The sequence below is a fragment of the Clytia hemisphaerica genome, unplaced genomic scaffold (assembly GCF_902728285.1).
Source record: "Clytia hemisphaerica strain Z4C2 unplaced genomic scaffold, Clytia hemisphaerica genome assembly, whole genome shotgun sequence".
In the NCBI taxonomy this organism is placed as follows: domain Eukaryota; kingdom Metazoa; phylum Cnidaria; class Hydrozoa; order Leptothecata; family Clytiidae; genus Clytia; species Clytia hemisphaerica.
Genome location: NW_027104020.1, coordinates 411,159 through 432,184, shown reverse-complemented (window position 1 = coordinate 432,184; position 21,026 = coordinate 411,159). Strand labels below are relative to the sequence as shown.

Here is a 21,026-nt window from a genome sequence, read left to right as displayed (position 1 = left end):
TGTGGCGTAAAAGTGGCCGGCGTAACAATGGCCGATAAGGTAGTGCTTTTCAAAAAGTCGAAATAAACTCAGGAAAGGTGGTATTAATTAGGATTTTTATGAATTCAAAATAATGGCGATTTATTTTTATTAATTAATTATTTGGAGAGTCCGAGGATCCTCAAAAAACGGATTCGACCTAAAGATCAAGACTACTCTTTCGAAAATTACTCCACGCCATATAAAACAAATATTGGAATGAAAAAAGAAGAGGAATTATAAATACTAGTTCGCAACTCCATTGAACACCTCATCCTACAAATAGAAACAAAAATTCGACTTGAAGAGGTCTGTCTGATAGAAATAGCAATGCAGAACAAAGACACAATGTTATTTGGCTGCTTTTATAGAAGCCCAACCAAAACCGAAACAAACGACTACGATGAAAATAACAAGAACATGAACAAGCTCATAAAAGATCTCTGCTTAAACCCAAAATACACTCGCCTATGTCTTGTAGGAGACTTTAACTACGGAAAGATCGATTGGAAACATTGGTCTTCCCCATGCGAAGAAGATAGCAACGAGGAAAGATTTCTCGATGCTCTAAGAGACTCTTTCTTATACCAACATGTCCTCGAACCAACACGCCGACGTGGAACCGATAGGCCATCGACACTCGATCTCATCCTTACAGGGGAAGAAAACCAAGTCTCTGAGATAAAATAATTTGCCCCACTCCATCTCAGTGATCATAGTGTCCTCTTTTTTAAATTCTATGGCTACTTCACTCTCAAGGATGAACTAAATAGATATCAATATAACAAAGCTAACTACCACCTAATGCGAACTCATCTGAGCCAAATGAACTGGTCCACAAACTTCATCCAGCGGTCAGTAGAATTAAATGTAAATGAGAGCTGGGACCTGTTCCTAAAGCAAATGATCGAGCTGCGAAACCTTTATGTGCCAACTTCCAACAGTAACAACAAAGACTTGTCAAATAAGATCAAAAAAGGCAAATCCATTAAATCCAAACACTTGTTACCTAATTAATGAGAAACGATAACTGTACGTAACATTTGTCAGACCACACTTAGAATACGCCCAGGTTATCTGGTCACCAAAACTGAAAAAAACACGCGAGATTGATAGAAGGTGTTCAGCGACGCGCATCTAAAACAGTTGAGATATGTGGACAGCTAAGCTATGAAAATCGAATGCAAAGAATCGGAATAACTAGTCTAAAATACAGATGCGAGGTAAGTGACATGGTTGAGATCTTTAAACATCTAAACTACTATGACAAATCTTGCATCCCTAAGAAATGTAACCAGCGAGGGAGACCTATGAGAGCGCACAAGTCTGAATTAGTAGTAATCTTTGGGAACGATGGTGTTCGCGGTTCGCAGAGTAACACTCCCTATACTATCGGGGCATTAAGCAGTGGACAGATAAAAAAATTCACTCCATTAAGAATTAGTGAATAAGAATTAGTGAATAAGGTTTAAGATAAAAAGTACAAAAAGAACGGTAGATGCTGTGAAATCCGACAAATACAGCGCTAACAGGGTTGCGATCAACCTGGCACTCTTAGAGAAGTGCGAAGTTCCTTGTTGGTGTTGTTTGTAATCAATTGGATCTTCAATATCAATCATAACCAATCAATCAACTGTTCAATATATCTACACTCAAACATTTGCAAGTATACATCCCATGTCGCATGTGTGTCCTTATCATTTACACTGAACAGATTTGAGGTTTTCGCAAATAACCGTGGACCAGCTGTACGTACGGTTTGGAATCGACGTACAGCTGAGCAGGTACCTCCTTACTTATTTTATTGTTTTATCTGCTTCACCAACAATGAATCTCCTAAAAATTGTATCCTTATTTGCCTTCTTCTGGCAATTCCAAATTACTGAACTGACTACAATACCTCAAGGAGACTCTCTTTTATGTTGTAAAGTCTTCTCAAACAATGAAACCTGTTTGATGTCAATTGCATTTTATTATCAGGATAACTCGCGTCGCTACAATATCCACCCTTATGGCTTGCTACAACAAATACTTCTTATCATAAGTGGCTCAGTTGAAGTGAACCCAGGACCAAGAACCTATAAGATTAAATTTCCATGTGGTGACTGTCAAAAACGCGTCAAAAGAACCGATGTTTCCATTGCTTGCGACATGTGTGACCTCTGGTACCATAAGAACTGCTGCCGCATGGGGGACCAAGTATTTGACTGCTATTCTACTGACAAAAGCCTCTCCTGGACTTGCTACCAATGTGCACTGAAAGGACTATCTACATCATTATTCGACACTTCTTTTTCATCAATCTCGTCAGATGGCTCTAACCATTCCATCGATGATGGCATTCCAAAGAAAAAATCGAAACAGCTTCGTCTAACAGTATGTAACTTTCAAAGTATTTGGAATAAAAAGACAGTGCTTGCACCCTTCTTGATTGACAATAACATTGACATCATGATTGGATCAGAAAGTCACCTATCAGCAATAACAAATAACAGTGAATATCTACCAAGTACCTACACTGCAACTCGTGAGGATCGCGATGACGGTTACGGTGGTGTTATTATTATACGAAAGAAAGAACTTAAGATTGAAGAAATACGTGTTCAAAGCTCAGACATTGTTGCAATAAAGGTCATAACGTATGAAAAACCTGTGCTTGTTTGTGCTTGTTATCGATCTCCAAGCAACAAGAAAGAGGACAATAAAGTTATTATCAACAAACTTAATGATCTTCTTAAAAAACATAAAAACAACCCTATTTGGTTAGCAGGTGATTTCAACCTCCCAGACATTGATTGGAATAGTAATAGTATTGTTGGAAATGCTAATTCAGTTCAATTAAATGAAGACTTTCTTCAACTTTTTGATCAACACAAAATGTCTCAACATATCAATTTCAATACAAGAAAAGAAGCTCTCTTAGATCTGCTACTCACAAATAGACCTACATTCCTTGTCCGCTGTCTTCCAGCGGCAGGTTTTGGTGATCATGACACATGCGCCATCGCTGACATTGTATGTCATCCACAAAAATTCAAACCAGTGCAACGCACAGTGCATTGTTGGAATAGAGCCAATATTCAGAACCTTCGCCAAGACATAGATACCAACATCAAGAATTTAGTCGCATCAACAACTCCTGATACTTCTGTTAATGACATTTGGATAAACTTGAAAGACATTCTTCTTACTGCGCAAGCCACACATGTTCCTACAAAAATCACCTCACAAAGATTTCAACAACCATGGTTTAACAGAGCCTGCAAAAAAGCAGTTCGTAAAAAGAAACGATCTTACCGCAAATATAAAGTGTCAAAGGACCCTACTGATTGGAAATATTATATAAAATGTGAGAAAGAAGCAAATAAAACATGTGAAAAGGTAAAAAATGACTATATAAAACGAAGTATCATGAATGATGATGGCAAAAAAAACAAAAAACTCTTCAGCTACATCAAATCAAAAAGGAACGACGTTATTGGAGTTTCTCCTCTTGTGGACGCAGATAATATCACAAATATAAATGACAACGACATAGCTGAAATATTAAATCAACAGTTTGCAAGTGTCTTCTCTAAAGACGACGGCTTATTACCTGAAATCAAAGGTCCTAAAGGATCAAACATCAAAGACATTGTTTTCACCAGAAACGGCATCCATAAATTGCTATCGAATATCAATCCTAAGAAAGCTTGTGGACCCGACAATGTCTCAGCAAGGATTCTCCATGTATGTGCAGACATTTTACCTGACATCCTTGTTTTACTTTTCACGGCATCACTCGAACAAGGAGCCATTCCAAACGACTGGCGACATGCATTAGTGACTCCAATTTACAAAGGCGGGAATAAAGACCGATCAAAAGCTGAGAACTATAGGCCGATCAGCCTAACATCGATCACTTGCAAGCTTATGGAGCACATAATCCACAGCAATATAATGACTCATTTTGATCAGGACCACACACTTTCTGATACACAACATGGCTTTAGAAAATTTCGATCATGCGAGACGCAGCTAATTCAAACCATAAATACGCTGGCGCATTCTTTGAACAATCGCGAACAAACAGACTCCATTTTGTTGGATTTTAGTAAAGCCTTCGACAAGGTTTGTCACAGAAAACTTTTATTGAAACTTGAACATTATGGCATCCATGGAACCTTGCTTAAATGGATAGCGGATTTTCTGAACAATCGTAGTCAATGTGTAGCTGTAAGAGGAACTCTGTCAAAGCGGATAGCGGTCACTTCAGGTGTCCCTCAAGGCTCAGTTCTTGGTCCCCTCTTGTTTCTTGTTTATATAAACGATATGCCCTTGCATGTTGATTCAAATATTGCTTTGTTTGCTGACGATTCCTACTTATTCAAAGTAATCAAATGCCTAAATGATGCATATTCATTTCAAGCAGACCTTGACAAGTTAGTGGAGTGGGAAAAGCAATGGTCAATGGAGTTCCACCCGGGGAAATGCTATGTACTTCGCATAACAAACAAACATAAAATTATTGACCACACCTATACAATCCATGGTCAAAACTTGAAGGCAGTTGATAAAGCGAAATACCTTGGAGTAACCATTTCCAAGAATCTCTCTTGGAAACATCATGTTTCAGTCATCACTGCTAAGGCAAATTCCACCAGGATATTTCTTCAAAGGAATCTTCAAATGACAGACACAGAAACTCGTCTCGTTTGCTATAAGACATACATCAGACCTCTAGTAGAATATGCATCTTCAGTATGGGACTCACCTGGGAAATTGAACATAACATCGCAGTTAGAAAGCGTTCAACGAAAATCCATCCGTTGGATTTACAATAGGTGGGACAGGGAATGTTCACCCACTTCGTTATTGAAAGATGCTGATTTGGATATACTTGAAAATCGTCGCAAAATCAATCGCCTCAAACTTGTTCACAACATCATGTCTGGTTCAAAACACGTAGACAAATCAATCCTCCCCACGAGACAGCGTTGTAAAAACGTAAAATATAAACAATTACTGGGCTCAATCCAGTCATACACAATGTCTTTTTTCCCAAATGTGGTTCAACTATGGAACAGCCTTCCAAAAGAAGCAACATCTATTGAAGATACTGTTGTTTTTATTGATAAAATTAGTGGTCTGAACTTAGATTTCTAGTAAACCATTGACTCCATTTTATGCTAATTTTATCCCTTATCTTCAGTCCTAAATCTGTGGATCTAATTTTAAATTATTTTTGTCAACACCTATCCAAAATCTAGTACTCAAAGCTTGAAATCATTTGGAATCTCTCTACTCACTAAGCTTTATATAATTACCTTTTAAGATGTTTTTATATTTATTTTTAGTAAATAAATCTTGTTTTTATATGCAATTTTTAATTTTAAGTTTATTTTTTTTAAGCCAGATACATATTTTTTTTTATCACTATTTATTTACCTTATATTTATATTCTTTTTAGATAATATTTGTGAGAATAGGTTTTGTAACCTCCTGTAAATTATCGAATAGAAATAGAAATAGAAATAGTTTGCCTTCAAAAGTAGTCAACTCATCCTCAGTGGAGGAATTTAAGAGCCATTTTTTTTAAGAGTCTTCAGGGTGTGATACCTCACCCTCTTGGATTTTGCTGAAATTTAGACCAAATGATCTATCACACAAGAAAATAAGACCCTGAAAATTTCACCTTGATATCTCAAGTAGTTTTGAAGATACAGTGTCTCAAAGATAGGCTACTAAGCGAAAATTGACCCCTAAAAGTCATGAACTCTGGTGGGGAGCAGATTTTGAAAGCCAATGAATTTTTATTCAAGTACATTAGAAAGCTGATTTACAGTGGATTTCAAGAACTTTTTGTAGGGAATCAGAAAAAATCAAATTGAGTCTCCAAAATTTTCCCCGAAAATCTCTAGCACCTCCTGTAGAGGGCTTCAAACTTTGCGTAATCTGGGTTTGGAGAAAAGAGACCCTTAGTGTGGCCTGGAAAGCTAAAAAGTTTGAATATGATTGAAAGTGCCACTATTGTTGCATACCTGTCTATATTAACAATGTAAATAATTAACCCAAAATGTATGAGCGATTCAAAGAGGCCCATGTGTCCGCACGGTGGCCTGCGAATTTGTAAAACAATATTATTATTATTATTATTACTATTAAATTTCTTTCACTGCTCATATTATACCCATTATAGAGAAGAAGTTATGAACTATTCCAACTTCCCGTACGACTTTTTTTCATCTTTTTGACTTTAAGGCATTGCTCCTACGTTTTGTTTTAAAAGAATAGTTGCTCGTTTTTCTCGATTTAGAGGTTGAAAAAGCACAGACAACTGAGACCATGTTCACACTATACCGGATAGCTTTTTGTGACGATAGAAAGTGGTTAGTGTGAACACCCTATCCGATATGATTTTTGAGACGATAGAAAACTTATCGGGCCGATTTTTGTAGCGGATGATAGGGGTGTTGAGACGAGACGATACCCTAAGTGCTAATGTCACGTCCCGTCACATATTGGACCGGTGCATCTTTTGAATATGAACACCCTATTTCCTGATTTTTTTCTTGACTGCTGCAGCATCTGGAGTTGATGACTTCCCCTTTCCCATATGACTTTGAATGCTTCAAACGAAACAAGCTTCTCTCTGCTTTCTCTACATCTCAGCTAACGATCATGTAAAAGATTTCTTTCGAAAGAAATTCACTTCAATTACATTGTAGGTTTCTGGAAAACGTAAATAGTAAACTGCATACTGCTACAGTCTGCTAGACATTAATAAGGTAATATTTGCTCTTCATCTTTGATTCTTTCTACAGTTATTAGATTGACACATCCTCTGATACTCAGGGTACCATCACGCCGTTTTTTTTTAAATTTCACGCCATCACGCCACGAAAAACCCTACATCACGCACCCGCTTGGGAGGCCTTGTAAAAGAATCTTTTGAGTAAAACTGATGTTGATTAGTAGTCTAGCTCTAGACTAGCCCACTACGTGAAGCAAAAAAAGCCCCTGCGGGGCACAATTAGTCAGGCTTATGGTAATGTTACTTTACAGATGGAATCGAAATAATAAACATATATTTATGTTATGATTCTCTATCGCTGACTCTTTTTTAAGCATTGGTGACATTTTTAAGTTGTGTTTTCAACGACATGAATAAAGATATCAACTTTGAGCTTAATCCAAGATCTTAGATTGCCGTCATGCTCATGGTTACTTTTCTCTTTGTTGATTGTGCGGTGAATACATCTCGATTGGTCGATACTTTCCGGAATTCCCGGAAATTCCCGGAATTTTTGACGAAACTCTTACATCTTATCATAAGAATTTTCGGTGGTCAACTTTTTCAGACAGTTTGCGGCAAATTGGGGGAAATGGTGAAATTGATGAATCTTCTATGTAGTTCAAAAAATAAGATTCTCCGTTTGAGTTCGAATTACAAGAGTCAAATGAACAAACTCAAAGACTCAAAGTTTTTTTATAAAATACCTTGAGTGGATAAATTTTTGCGTGGATTAATTTTCGCAGTTTTCGCGAATTTTGGCCATTTTCGCGAAATTTATTCCACGCGAAAATTTAGAAAGCCTTCGATTCGTGAAAATTAGTCCACGCGAAATTATTTCGAATTTTACAATCGCGAAAATAAAAGTTCGCGAAATCTAGATAACATGTTACAATCAAAACATATTAGGAGTTTAACTCTTCATTTCAATTACTCTAGTAACCTCCTAAAAGTACTTTCTTTGAAGATTTTTGAAAGCTTTTGAGTGACTTTGTTCGATTAAAAAACTAACTTATCTAGTTAATATTTAAATAGTCACGAAATTAAATAAAGAAGGCCATTTTCGCGAAATTTAATCCACGTGAAAATTTTAAAGACCCATGATTCGCGAAATCTTTAAATTCTCGTCTCACGAAAATTAGTACACACTAAAATTTTTCCACTTAAGGTATAAGAAATCAATGCAAATGTGTAGATACTTTTTGAGGTTTTAAAGGAAGAAATTTGAAGAAAAAAAAAGGGAAAAGTCCAGAAATTCCAGCATACTACGCTTTTAAAAGGGCAAAAATATGACAAGAGAATAAGATAGTCCCAATTAGTCCCTTTAGTAAGGATCGTAAAATTCACAATATTTTCCTTTTTTCCTCATTTAGTACCGCTAAGAAGGGTCCGAGGGTCGAAAGTCTGACAGCGGAGGCATATTTCCTTCACAAAGGGAAGAAAGAGGACAAAGGAAAAACAAAAGATTGACGAAGTTGAAAAGAGAAGAAGGGAGAAAGGGACCAAGGAAAAACGTATGGTGTTAACAAAGTTGAATAGGGAAAAAGGGAGAAAGGGACAAGGGAAAAAGCGTAAAATTGAGAATATAAAAGGGAAGAAGGGAGAAAGGGACAAGGGAAAAAGCGTAAAATTGAGGAGATAAAAGGGAAGAAGGGAGAAAGGGACAAGGAAAAAAGCATAAAATTGATGAAGTTGAAAAGGGAAGAAGGGAGAAAGGGACAAGGGAAAAAGCATAAGATTGACGAAGTTGAAAAGGGAAGAAGGGAGAAAGGGACAAGGGAAAAAGCACTGGATTGACGAAGGTGAAAAGGGAAGAAGGGAGAAAGGGACAAGGGAAAAAGCATAAAATTGATGAAGTTGAAAAGGGAAGAAGGGAGAAAGGGACAAGGGAAAAAGCATAGGATTGACGAAGGTGAAAAGGGAAGAAGGGAGAAAGGGACAAGGTGAAAAGCATAAGATTGACGAAGTTGAAAAGGGAAGAAGGGAGAAAAGGACGAGGGTAAAAGCATAAGATTGACAAAGTTGAAAAGGGAAGAAGGGAGAAAGGGACGAGGGAAAAAGCATAAGATTAACGAAGTTGCAAAGGGAAGAAGGGAGAAAGGGACGAGGGAAAAAGCATAAGATTGACGAAGTTGAAAAGGGAAGAAGGGATAAAGGGACGAGGGAAAAAGCATAAGATTAACGAAGTTGAAAAGGGAAGAAGGGAGAAAGGGAGAAGGGAAAATGCATAAGGTTTGGCGAGATTGAAAAGGGAAGAAGTGAGAACATACGTATGTGTATTATATGACTATATTATAACTATATATTATAGTAGACAATACGATGGATCGTAATATCAATCATATCACTGTAACATTGATAACAGGATAATATAGGTCGCCTATTTGTTCCTTATATGCAGTCGCTCCCTGAAAAAGTTTTTCCGACGCAAAAAAAAATTTCAGCCAATTAAAAGCACAGTGTGCTTATATTTACTATGTTTGCTATATCGTCTAGGCTAAAAAAAGTGCGAAAAGACACGAACATCATTTTTTAATGAGTGTTGTTATGATTTTTTAGATCGCGGTCGCGTACAGGAACTCGCCAAATGTTCCTAACTGACTTTTATGCAAAAAATCAGAAAATTTTTTACCTACGTTGTTATTATGGGAAAAAATGTCAGCGGAAAGTGACGAAAATTTTGAAGGGGTGACGAAATTTTTCCCCAACAAAATTTATTCCAAACATTTCATCACCTGACCAAAACTTTTTTTACCCGATTTTTTTATTCCCGACCAAAAACTTTTACTCAATTTTTCCCCCAACCAAACTTCAAATCCAAATTTTTTACACCTTTATTAACCGAAATTAGTGTTTTATAAACGTCGAATTACAAGATCTATTTTCGAGCTAAGTGAAGAAAACCATTTCATTTGGACAGTTTAGTCATGTGAAAGTGACTAACTAAATTGTAAATTTGGTCGGGGAAAAGTGACGAATTTGAAATTTTGGTCGGGAGAAAGTGAAGAAAATACCTCTAGGTGACGATTTTTTTCCCTGACGAAATAAAACTTCGACATTTTTTCCCCAATAAGCAATAAATAAAAGGTATTTAAATATTGAGCATAATATCGGTTCTGTCAACTTGAATTGTTTGTGGATTGACATCTATGTGATGTGCAAAAAAATAATCTGGTCTGAACAAAAGTCAAATCCAAAAACAAATCCAGGAAGTATGAAAACGAAAGTTGTAAGTAAGTGTGTGGCCCGGGAGGAATCAGGCCAAAAAGGTTTTCTTTTTTCAATTTTTTTTCAGACGGTGGACTTTTGGTGTAAGCATGCACGGAATCAGGCTCTCCCAAAAAAAACTTTTTTCTAAAAACAATTTTTTTCTGAAGTGAACTTAATTTTTTCTCTAAATTGATATTTTTTTCTAAATTTAATTTTTCTTACTAAAATTAAATATTTTTTTTCTAAAATTAAATATTTTTTTCTCGATGGCACTTCTCGGCTTCCATAATAAAGATAGTATCTTGTGAAAAAGATAGTATTGTTTCAATTAAGATAATGTTTTTTTGGGAAAATAGTGTCGCGAACTGAAAGATAGTGTCGCGAACTAAAAGATAGTTTCGCGAAATGAAAGATAGTGCCGCGAAATGAAAGATAGTGCCGCGAAATGAAAGATAGTGTCGCGAAATGAAAGATAGTATTTATTTCCGCTTTGGCGCGCCATCATAGTAGCTAATCGAACGTCAATCGAACACCAATCGAACGGTAATCGAATCCAATCAAAAAAAAGATGTGAAATTCGATTGGCGTTCGATCAATTCGGCTAATCGAAAAATCAATCATTCGATTGGATTCGATTAAGTTCGATTGATTCGGTAATTTTCGATTGACATCCCCCCTGGTCGCTGGTGGTATAGACCTTTTTTTTAAAAGGCAGCCATGTTGAATAATTATGTACTCCAGCATAAAAACAATGATAAAGCAATGCATAATTACTGTATCATGCATATTTTAAAAATTATGCATGGCTGTATCATTGTTTTTATGCTGGAGTACATAATAATTATTCAACATGGCTGCCTCTTTAAAAAAAGGTATATTAAACATTAATATCTAGAAAACACTGTGCGCACAAATAACACAAATACTGCCAAAAAGTAGCTATTTACCCATCGTTTTGCCTGCTACCAGTGCCCATGCCTGTAGAATTATATTTGAGTATCTTTTTAGCATGAAGGACCCTGAATGTTGAAGGAAGAAGCGGTAGTGGTGATTCCGGCTAACCTTTGCGATTTCTCCGAAAAATCGCTTCGATTTATCCAGAATAGGATAAGCAGGGGGGCTAGTCTTTAATTAAATATGAAAATATCACCTTCAAAAAATGAAATGGATATTTCAAAATACAAGCGAGTTAATTATTCATATTTTTACAGTATCTTGTTACAATTTTGATCTTGAAAATTGAGGAAATATGACTATATACTTTGCAAATTTTGTTTTAAAACCCCCGTGAAACTTGTTGTTTCCACAAACTAATATGGCGGCTAACTTTTTTTTTAATTGGCACGCCACGCGTATTTTTTCTTGCAAAAATCTCTTTTACGTGATCTCCGCTTTGGTCCCCCATCGGGAAAAATTAGATTTCATAATCGAAAGTGTTAAAATATTTTTTTGAAAACAAACTCTGGACTTGATCAGCTGTCAGCTGGTGGTAGAACTTGTTGAAAAGACTTGAAATGATGATTTCTTACAGATTTTTTCGTATCAAATCATTTACTATATCAGGTTTGCGAGTTTCTTTTTATTTACTTTATGATTTAATAATTTATTTAACGATTATAAATTATATAAGTTGTTTTTATGAAATTTATGGATGGCCCCGACAAAAGAAAATCCAGGACCCTTGTCGACGCAGCACCGGACTTAACGAACACCAGACACCCGAAAGTCCGGTGTAAAATGAGAATTTTTGTTACCACCGGACAATCTCTACACCGGATTTAAGGAAGTCCGATGTCCGGTGTCGGAGAAGGATATTTTTTCCCACCGACGGACAATCAAAACACCAGACATGACCAGTCCGGTGCGTCCGGTGTTTCTTAATTTTTTGTTTCATAAATGGCCGGCGTCCAAAATTCCCTGTATGCAACACCGGACTGACACCGGACTTATTGCGTCCAGTGTAGGGAAAGGATACTTTTTCCCACCGGACAAATACACACCGGACAGTCCGGTGCGTCGGCAGGGTCCTGAAAATCCTTGCCTTTGATCTGAAAATAACTGCTATGAACAAAAATTCTATGTTTACAAACATTCTCTCTCCAAGTTGAACAATAAACTATTGCAAGAACTCTCCGAACTAAACATCTAACAAGATGACTACCGTGAGATTGGGTAACTTGCATCAGTTAAGCCAGAACACCCACAGTCTGGGAAATCCTCTCAATTGCACGCTTATGTTCCGAGGGCGTAAGCGCGTAATTACATGGTTATGATTTACGCCCGCTCCCGCCCCGGTTCAGAATTCTCTAATTCGGGCGAAGGCATGGTTTAACGGGCAATCCATTTTTACGGAATCTTCTTCTACGATAAATTTTGAGTAAAACTGCCCTAGGCTTTTGAAATTCAACAGAGCTTTCGGAAGGAATTACGTGTCAAAAATATAGGAAATTTTAAAGCGTGCAATTACACGCTTACCGCAAAAGCCGTCACCCGTCAATCTTGCTTAACGCTTTACCGCCCGTTTTTCAGAACAATTTCGATAAGCGTGTAATTACACGCTTAAAAATTTTGCCGTTTTGATAACCATGCAATTGCGCGCTTACTGCCTCGGAACATAAGCGTGCAATTGAGAGGATTTCCCAGACTGACCCAGTATGGATACGTGTAACACTAACGCCAAAGATCTTCGGCGTACAACTGGAATGTTTTTGGCGCATTGGCGTAAGGGTACCTACTTACAAAGATTGTTTGATATTCAGTTGGCGTAAATTAGAGTACCCTGCCCAGTTGGCGACCGAAATTTTTGGATTCAAATTTTTCACTTACTTTTAACTTTTTTGAAAATCCTTTTCAACCAACGGTTAGACAACTTTTAACATGTTCTTCGTGTTTGTTTTGATTTTTTATTTGAGGCGATCTTCTTAGAATAAAAAACTTTTGAAGCGAGCGGTACTAGTGCCCAGTTCCCTACTGACGTACCAGTCTGCGACCGATCGTTAAAAAGAGAAAATCAGTGCTCTACTTGCAGGTAAGGTCATATTAATTGATCAGGATGATAAAAAAACTTATAAGCTTTCCCGTATTAAATTTCTTTACACTCTTTTGTTTTAAAATAGCTCACTTACATTTCCCTTCGGCATGTTTTTTCAGAATTTTTCTTCAAGTCGCCATTTTTTTCTAAAGTTTGTTTTTGTTTTGTTTTGAAAGTGGCGGTCTATGGAGAGTCTTCATTTGATAAAAACGCGGGAATTTTTTATGCCGGTTTTTTTCTCTTCGCGTCTGGAATGTTTTGATCGCAATGTAGAGTCTTCTTTTTCATTTTTTGTGTTTGGTCGGTCGCAGACTGGACGTCAAATTTTGAAGCTGATTGCATCAACTTTTTTATCAATATTTCACACGAAGGAAACTGTATAGAGCTGATTTTTACAGAAATGCTTTCTAACATACTCATTGTTTTGGACAAGTATTTTTTGGCGTGGGAGTTGAAGCGTTTTTTCTTACGAAGCTTTTTTGTCCACAGGTAGCCATTTTTTATTTTTTTTGAAAAATCCGGCTTTTTCGTGTGCTTCCGTGCAAAGTTTGATCTTTCGGATTCTACTCGTTTTTTTCTAAAACTTTTTTTACACAGTACGGGAAATAGGTCAAGGCAGATAACTACCAAAAGAAATTCTCCAGAGGTTTGTTTTTGTATGACTTTTCTGGGTTCAAATAGGTTCGGTCGCCAACTAGACCGGTCGCCAACTAGACCGGTCGCCAACTGGGCAGGGGACTCTAATAATTCCAGCTTCGGCATGAATGACTCCATAATCCGGCGATTTTTAGCTTTCATTTGGCTAAATTTGCTTTCGCTCGCTTACGCTCGCGTCAATTTATTAATTATGTTGGCGCGCAGTATGCGCCTCTTTTCCCATCTTACACCCTTATTGAAAAATTGAATGTTGGTACAAAAGAAATTTTGCTTGGCGTGAGGCTTGCTGTACGGAAAAATATCTATGGCGCGAGATTTTGTGGAATCCATACTGGCAGAACACCATGCCTGTTTTGACCGTAGTGGTCCATTTTCAAATTTCTATAAATACAATTAATCCAAGAATTGCTTAACTGCCAAAGGTGTGGTCTCTGAAAAAATTCTGGGAAAAAAATGAACTATAGAACTTTCATTTTTTCCCCAAAAATCATTAAGATTTCAGGAATGGCAAGAGAACTGAAAGTCTGCTGAAAGTGTCAATTTGAAAAATTATTCGTTGAATGGGGTACCCAACACCAAGCAAGTTCTACATTGTTGGAGATGCTTAATAAAGACTGTGGACAGGACTGGGCTTGAACCACGAGATCTAACTGACTTTGAATGGCTATAGAGCCAAACCAGACCTGATCAATCGAACTTGTCGAACCAATCGAACAATCAAACTAATCGAACTCCATCAAACGATCAAAGTTTGATTAAAAAAATTAATCGAACTCTAAGATTTTTTAAAAGATTGTGAGTGTTCCATTAAGTTTGATCAATGGGTTTCGGTTCAATCAGTTCGATAAACCAATTTTGTTCGACAAGTTTGTGCTGCTCCGCCACCGTATATTTAAGCTTCTTTTCAAAGCCAAATTCGGAATGTAAATCAAGAAATTACTTCAGATAACAGATTACAAACTTTTCCTGTATCCTTTTAGCGCCAGAGGCAGTTTGTTGGGGTGTAGTATTCCGCCACCCGACCGCGCGAAAAAATAGCAACAGAGGGGCTACGGACTTCCGTATTCTGGATAGACAGATATCCAGGTACAATAAACGTTAAGCTGTTAAGTCAGAGAACAGTCGCAATGGCAATCGCGTGGCAGGATCCCGGGGCAGGATAAAGTTTTTGCAAGGGAGGGAAGATATGAGGATTTAATATCATCTAACTAATTGAATTTTTTACTGACCGAACTGATATTGCTTCAGAAATTGTGAGTTTTCGATTAGGTTAGATTAATTTTTTCAATCGAACTTTAATCGTTCGATGGAGTTCGATTAGTCCGATTGTTCGATTTGTTCGACAAGTTCGATTGATCGGATCTGGGCCAAATTGTGCCATAGTCATTATAAAAAACCCCGGTCTGTATTGTTTTAGCTTTTTAGTTCAATCTTCTTTTGTTACAAACAAAAGACAAGTTGCGATTTGCATACTTTTTGATCACGTTGCCAAAATCTCCTCTTGGGATTGGTCTATTTTCCAATCACATAATCAAAAAGTTTGCAGAATAAATCGATTTAGGTACGTAAGCTCCATCTTTTAACAATAAAAAGAGACAAAAGCCCTCCAGACCAGTGTTTTTATAATGACTATGATTGCGCTACAGGATAGTACAGAACTAGTTTGAAACTGTATGGTATTGGCACCCTCGCGTCGGGTGAAGCAAGGCATGTCCCAAATATATTTTGAATGACGTCCACCGCCTCCCATTATTGCTTAACTCTCATATATAGCTCAAAACAATCGTATCAACAAGAGGATTTCGAAAAGTGCTGGGTCAAAAATTTACATTAAGTCAGTCTGAAGATATCGGTCAAAAACTGATTTTCACGTTATAAAATACATCGAAAAAACACAAGTCATGAGTAAGATTCAAATGACGTCATTATTGAAAAACGGCGATAACTTCAATTCTAGTATGTAGTAATGCAATCTATACCAAATTTTGACTGGAGTTGTACAGTAAATTAACAATTCTGAAATATTTGTTAAAAAAATTTCAGAATATTTAAATGACGTCATTTGTTGTCGGGAAAAATTAAAATACGTCATAAAATGCTGACGTCATCATGAATTTTCAGTCCATGGCCCGGGAAGAAAAGCCCCATATAATTGCAATCTGCGAAGCTAAGACAACAGCAGGTGCCTTGAAGGAGCTACATGAATATGAATTCGATGACTACAAAATTGCTAGCCAAGTTAACCTAGATACAGATCAAGGGCGTGGCATTGTCATATTTGTCCATATATCCATTAAACACTTGGTAATCGATGTCAAGCCTTCAGTGACTTTCAATGAAGTTTGCATGATTGAAGTACAACTATCAGGAAAAGATTTGCTTGCTGTTGCAAGCATTTATCGAAGCCCAACTAGATCTACGTCCTCCAACGAAAACAACAACAACCTAAACTTATTGATCAAGTCCATTGCATTAAACAAGAAATATTCACACAAATGTTTGTTAGGTGATTTCAACTTTCCAACAATCAATTGGGAAAACTGGACCACCCCGCATCTGGAGGATAGCAAAGAAGAGAAATTCTTAAATGCTTTGAGAGACGCATATCTCCATCAACATGTTAATGAACCAACTCGATGTAGAGGAACTGATGACCCATCCCTCATCGACTTGATCTTAACAGGCGAAGAAAACCAAATTAGTTCGTTGGCTTTCAATTTCGTTTGCTACGCATACTCCAAACCTACGCAAACAAGGTTCATCTATGCTTCGGCCAATTTCAAATTAATGAAAAATGACCTGACGTTGAGGGAATGGAAAGAAGGTTTCAAAAATGCATCCGTGAATAAATCAGTGGAAGATCTTTGGGAATCATTCAAGAAAGTTGTCATTGATCTCAGAAATCAAATTGTCCCTTTGAAAGGAGTTGGAAACGGTTTTTGGAGGAAAAAAGGTAAAGTTCCAATTAATAAGAATCTTCAAGATGAAATCAAGTCATTCTCAACTTCAGTTGAGCTACAATCTGACAATGTCTGTGTGTGTGTCTGTGTGTCTGTGTGTGTGTCTGTCTGTCTGTCACAAAAACTTTAGGGCAGCCTGGAGACTTCAAAAATGCTTGGATTTGGTTGATATTTGGCACACTTGTTCCTTGGGTGAATATCTGGGGGTGTTTTTTTCAATTTTTGAAAATTTTGATTTTTGGGGCCTGGGGACGAGTGTTTCGCCAAAACGAGGCTAAAACTTTGGGGCAGCCTGGAGGCTTCAAAAATGGTCGGATTTAGCTGAAATTTGGCACACTTGTTCCTTGGGTAAAATATCTGGGGGTATTTTTTTCACTTTTTGTAAATTCTGATTTTTGGGGCCTGGGGACGAGTTTTTCGCCAAAACGAGGCTAAAACTTTGGGGCAGCCTGGAGACTTCAAAAATTGTTCGATTTGGCTGAAATTTTGCACACATGTTCCTTGGGTAAATATCTGGGGGTGTTTTTTTCATTTTTTCAAAATTTTTTATTTTTGGGGCCTGCGGACGAGTTTTTCGCCAAAACGAGGCTAAAACTCTGGGGCAGCCTGGAGACTTCAAATATTGTTCGATTTTGCTGAAATTTTGCACACTTGTTCCTTGGGTCCTTGGGTGAATATCTGGGGTTTCATTTTTCATTTTTCAAAATTTTTGATTTTTGGGGCCTGGGGACGAGTATTTCGCCAAAACGAGGCTAAAACCTTTGGGCAGCCTGGAGACTTAAAAAATTGTCAGATTTGGCTTAAATTTGGCACACTTATTCCTTTGATGAATATCTTGGGGTCTACAATTGGGCCTATAAATAACTTGAAGCTACTGAAGTTGAGCCCAGTGCGTTGCGCACGTTCGACTATTAATAAGAATCTTCAAGATGAAATCAAGTCAAAGAAAACGCTCCATAGAAGGTGGTTAAGATCTGCACCTCTCGACAGAGATCGTCATCGTGCCAATTACACTATTCGAAAGCATCCACCGAAGGGGGACTTCAAAATATCTGTTCTGAAGGCACGTTCCAGCTGGATATGGCGGTCTGTTCTTAGCGAACTAAAGAAAAAAGTCTGCTGGAAAAAAGTGGTCTTTTCTACTGAAGATTGGGACTAGCTGGGAAAATATGGTCTGTTCTTATGAAAAAATACTTTGATATCCAAAAAATAATCGCAATAAGGTGTCTAAGAATTTCCTATCTGTTCTGAGGGAATTTCAAAAAAGTCGAAAAGCCTTTGAGCTGAAAATTCTTCATCTGTTCTATAAAACATCTGGAAATTGTCGATCTGTTCGCAAAGATATTTAAAGTTAAACTGTTTTGCTGGAAATTAAGTTTCTGTTCTTAATAGTCCTTCAATGTCGAGCTGGAATTTAGCGATCTGTTCTTATAAGATTTTATCAGCCCTGGTACATAAGAACAGTTAACTCGCGTAAAATCAATCGCCTGGTAATTTAGTATCTGTTCCGAAAGTTTTTTTACCTCCTAGCTGGAAAAATATAACTGTTCTGAAGTAAAAATTTCTCCCCTGGAAAACGAGGAACTGTTCTTAAGTTTGGGGAAATCCTTCCAGCTGGCAAATCAGAACAGATATTTGCAAATTTTAGGACGGTGGCTGCTTCTGACTATTGTAAGAAACAGAGTTAATCGTTTGATGTCAAAGGCCAACAGGACTTATGAAAAAAGCATTTGTGATAAATCCAAGGAAAAGCCAAAGATATTTTGGTCTCATGTAAGATCTAAACCTAAGTCATCAAGCGGAGTCTCACCACTACTTGAAAACCCTGATGACAAATCATCGATTAAACACGACAATCTCGACAAGGCTAACATCCTACAAAAACAGTTTTGCAGCGTCTTTACCAATGAGCCCCCAGGAACGATTCCTGACTTTCCTACACGAACGGAGATTCAAGTTGAGAACATCATCATAACAGAAGATATGATGAGAAAACAGATAAAATTGCTGGATGTGAGTAAATCCTTCGGTCCGGATGATATACATGTGCTGTCTTCGATTCTCCTATTTGCTGACGACACGAAGATTTTCAGAGAAGTCAACTCGATTGAGGACTCATTGGCTATCCAACAAGACATACACAAACTTGAAAAGTGGTCAAATGATTGGCTATTAAGATTTCACCCAGATAAGTGCCACGTTCTCACTCTCGGTAAATATTGGAATATTGTCCACGCGCACCCTTATTCACTTAGAGGTGAACAACTTGAACATGTTTTCGTTGAAAAAGATCTCGGTGTTCTGATAGACTCTGACTTATCCTTTGAAGAACACATATCAAAACAAGTGAAAAAAGCTAATTCCATTCTAGGAGTCATCAGAAGAGGTTTCAAAGACCTTAGCCTTGAAACTTTCTTCACTCTGTACACAACCTTTGTCCGGCCTCATCTCGAGTATGCCCAATCTGTATGGTCACCAAAACTCGTAAGGACATCAACTTATTGAGGGCGTTCAACGACGTGCCACTAGGATGGTCAGAAGGTTAAGTAATCTACCATACGAGCAGCGCCTACGAAAACTTGACTTGCCTTCTCTCGAATTCAGAAGACACTTCAGAGACATGGTTCAGATCTACAAACACTTGCACTTCTACGATAAGGACACCACAGTTGGAAAGTTTATTCGCAGGGTGCGTCCATCTCAAACTCAGATTACGAACTGATACCAAACTTTGCAGACGATGGATTTAGAGGTGTCCAGACCAAGTCGTTTTACTATCGATGTGTGACAGCATGGAACCAGCTACCAAAAGAGACTGTTAACGCTACTAGCATCAAAGCGTTCAAAGAAGAACTAACCAAGGCATGGGTGGAACATCCATTGCGCTACGAATCAAGATCTTTGTAATTGTAGACGATAGATCGGTTTAGAGGCCCTCGTGTGCCTGGACTGTAAATCTTCATTAAAAAAAAAAAATTGTCTTTTTGACGTGTTTTTTCAATGTACTTCATAACGTCAAACTCTGTTTTTGGCCGATATCTTGAGATTGGCTTAATATCAATTTTCGACCCAGCTGTTGATACGATTCTTTTGAGCTTTATATGAAAGTTAAGGAATAATGGGAAGCGGTGTGCACCCAAAATTTATTTTGGACATGCCTTTTTTCACCCGAGCCTGCTGGCATGAATCCCATCTATAACCTGGTAATTAATACCTAGACTGCTATTTGATTCTAAAAAAGAGATATTTGAATCTTTTTTTAGGCATACAATAATTTTTGTTATTATACTAAGTTTTATCATTTTGATTTATATTCTTACCTGTACATACTAGATTTAGTTATTTTCTCTAGATTTTATATTTTCATGATGATACTTTCTTGATGATACTGATTTCTTTCATTTCATTATATTTTCATGGTCCTAAAAATCATCAAAAATCAGTTACTACGGATGATGTTCTGGATCAACTGCTTGACCCCCCCCCCTGAACTTAAGTGCTTGCAAGCACAATTTGGTACAAAGTTCAAATATGTGTTTCCGGTAAATTTTATATGAAGAGTTAGGGCTATACTGTCTATGTGCAAAAAATATGAACTCTAATGGGCAAAGCATTGAGATATACCACCCAGAATGAATAACTTTCCTAGTAGGCAATTTCAAAGCGTTAAAACCCTGGACACAAAACGACAACACCTAAAATGTGACGGGGCCCGATTTACGAAAAAACAATTTTTTCCGGCCGAAAATGCCGGAAATATGCCGGAAAAACCGGTTTTTTGACATTTTCTCGAATTTTCATCTTTATTTTTCTCTGATTTTTTGCAGAATGATGCGTATTTGCAATGCTCAAAACATGATGGCGTTCGATTTTTGAGAAAATGTTTTTTCCGGCCAAAAAAGCCGGAAATTTCCGTTTTTGTAGATTTTCATTGGATTTTTTCGTTTCATGTCATTGTTTTTTTTCAAACAAAAACATCATTTATAAGAATGTCCACGATTAAGCATGGTTCAATTTTCAATGAAACTGATTTTGGTACAGAAACTTTCTAAAAATTGCCAAAACAGCCGAGAATCGCCGGATTCCATGAATTTCTCGAGTTGTTCTCGTATTATTCTGCATTTTCATACTATTGTTCTCATTTTTCAATTGTCTTATTACATCAATCTTCAGGTGGGTCAATTCAGCATGTAGCTTGTTAAACTGTATGGTCAGACTTTGTGCATATGTTTTAATTTCTTTCTTCTTGTTAAACTGACAGGTTACTCTAGAGTGGCAGGAGATGCTTACTCTTGGTACCGCACCTGATCTCAGACTTCTGTTTTCAGCTTATCACTTCCTTTTGTGTCTTGTGCATTCCTTTTGTTTTTTACTTTTT

At 37.2% G+C, this 21,026-nt stretch overlaps 1 protein-coding gene across 2 annotated transcripts in view; it reads left to right on the top strand.

Annotated features, from left to right (window-relative positions):
• Window positions 1-1,469: 1,469 nt before the first annotated feature.
• The window catches only part of LOC136811451 (intermembrane lipid transfer protein VPS13D-like), a 130,073-nt gene continuing 110,516 nt past the window's right edge, over window positions 1,470-21,026 (top strand). For both annotated transcript variants that reach the window (XM_067068059.1, XM_067068058.1), the window contains exon 1: window positions 1,470-1,484. The gene's annotated coding sequence lies outside the window, so the exon portion shown is untranslated. The remainder of the gene's footprint in view (window positions 1,485-21,026) is intronic.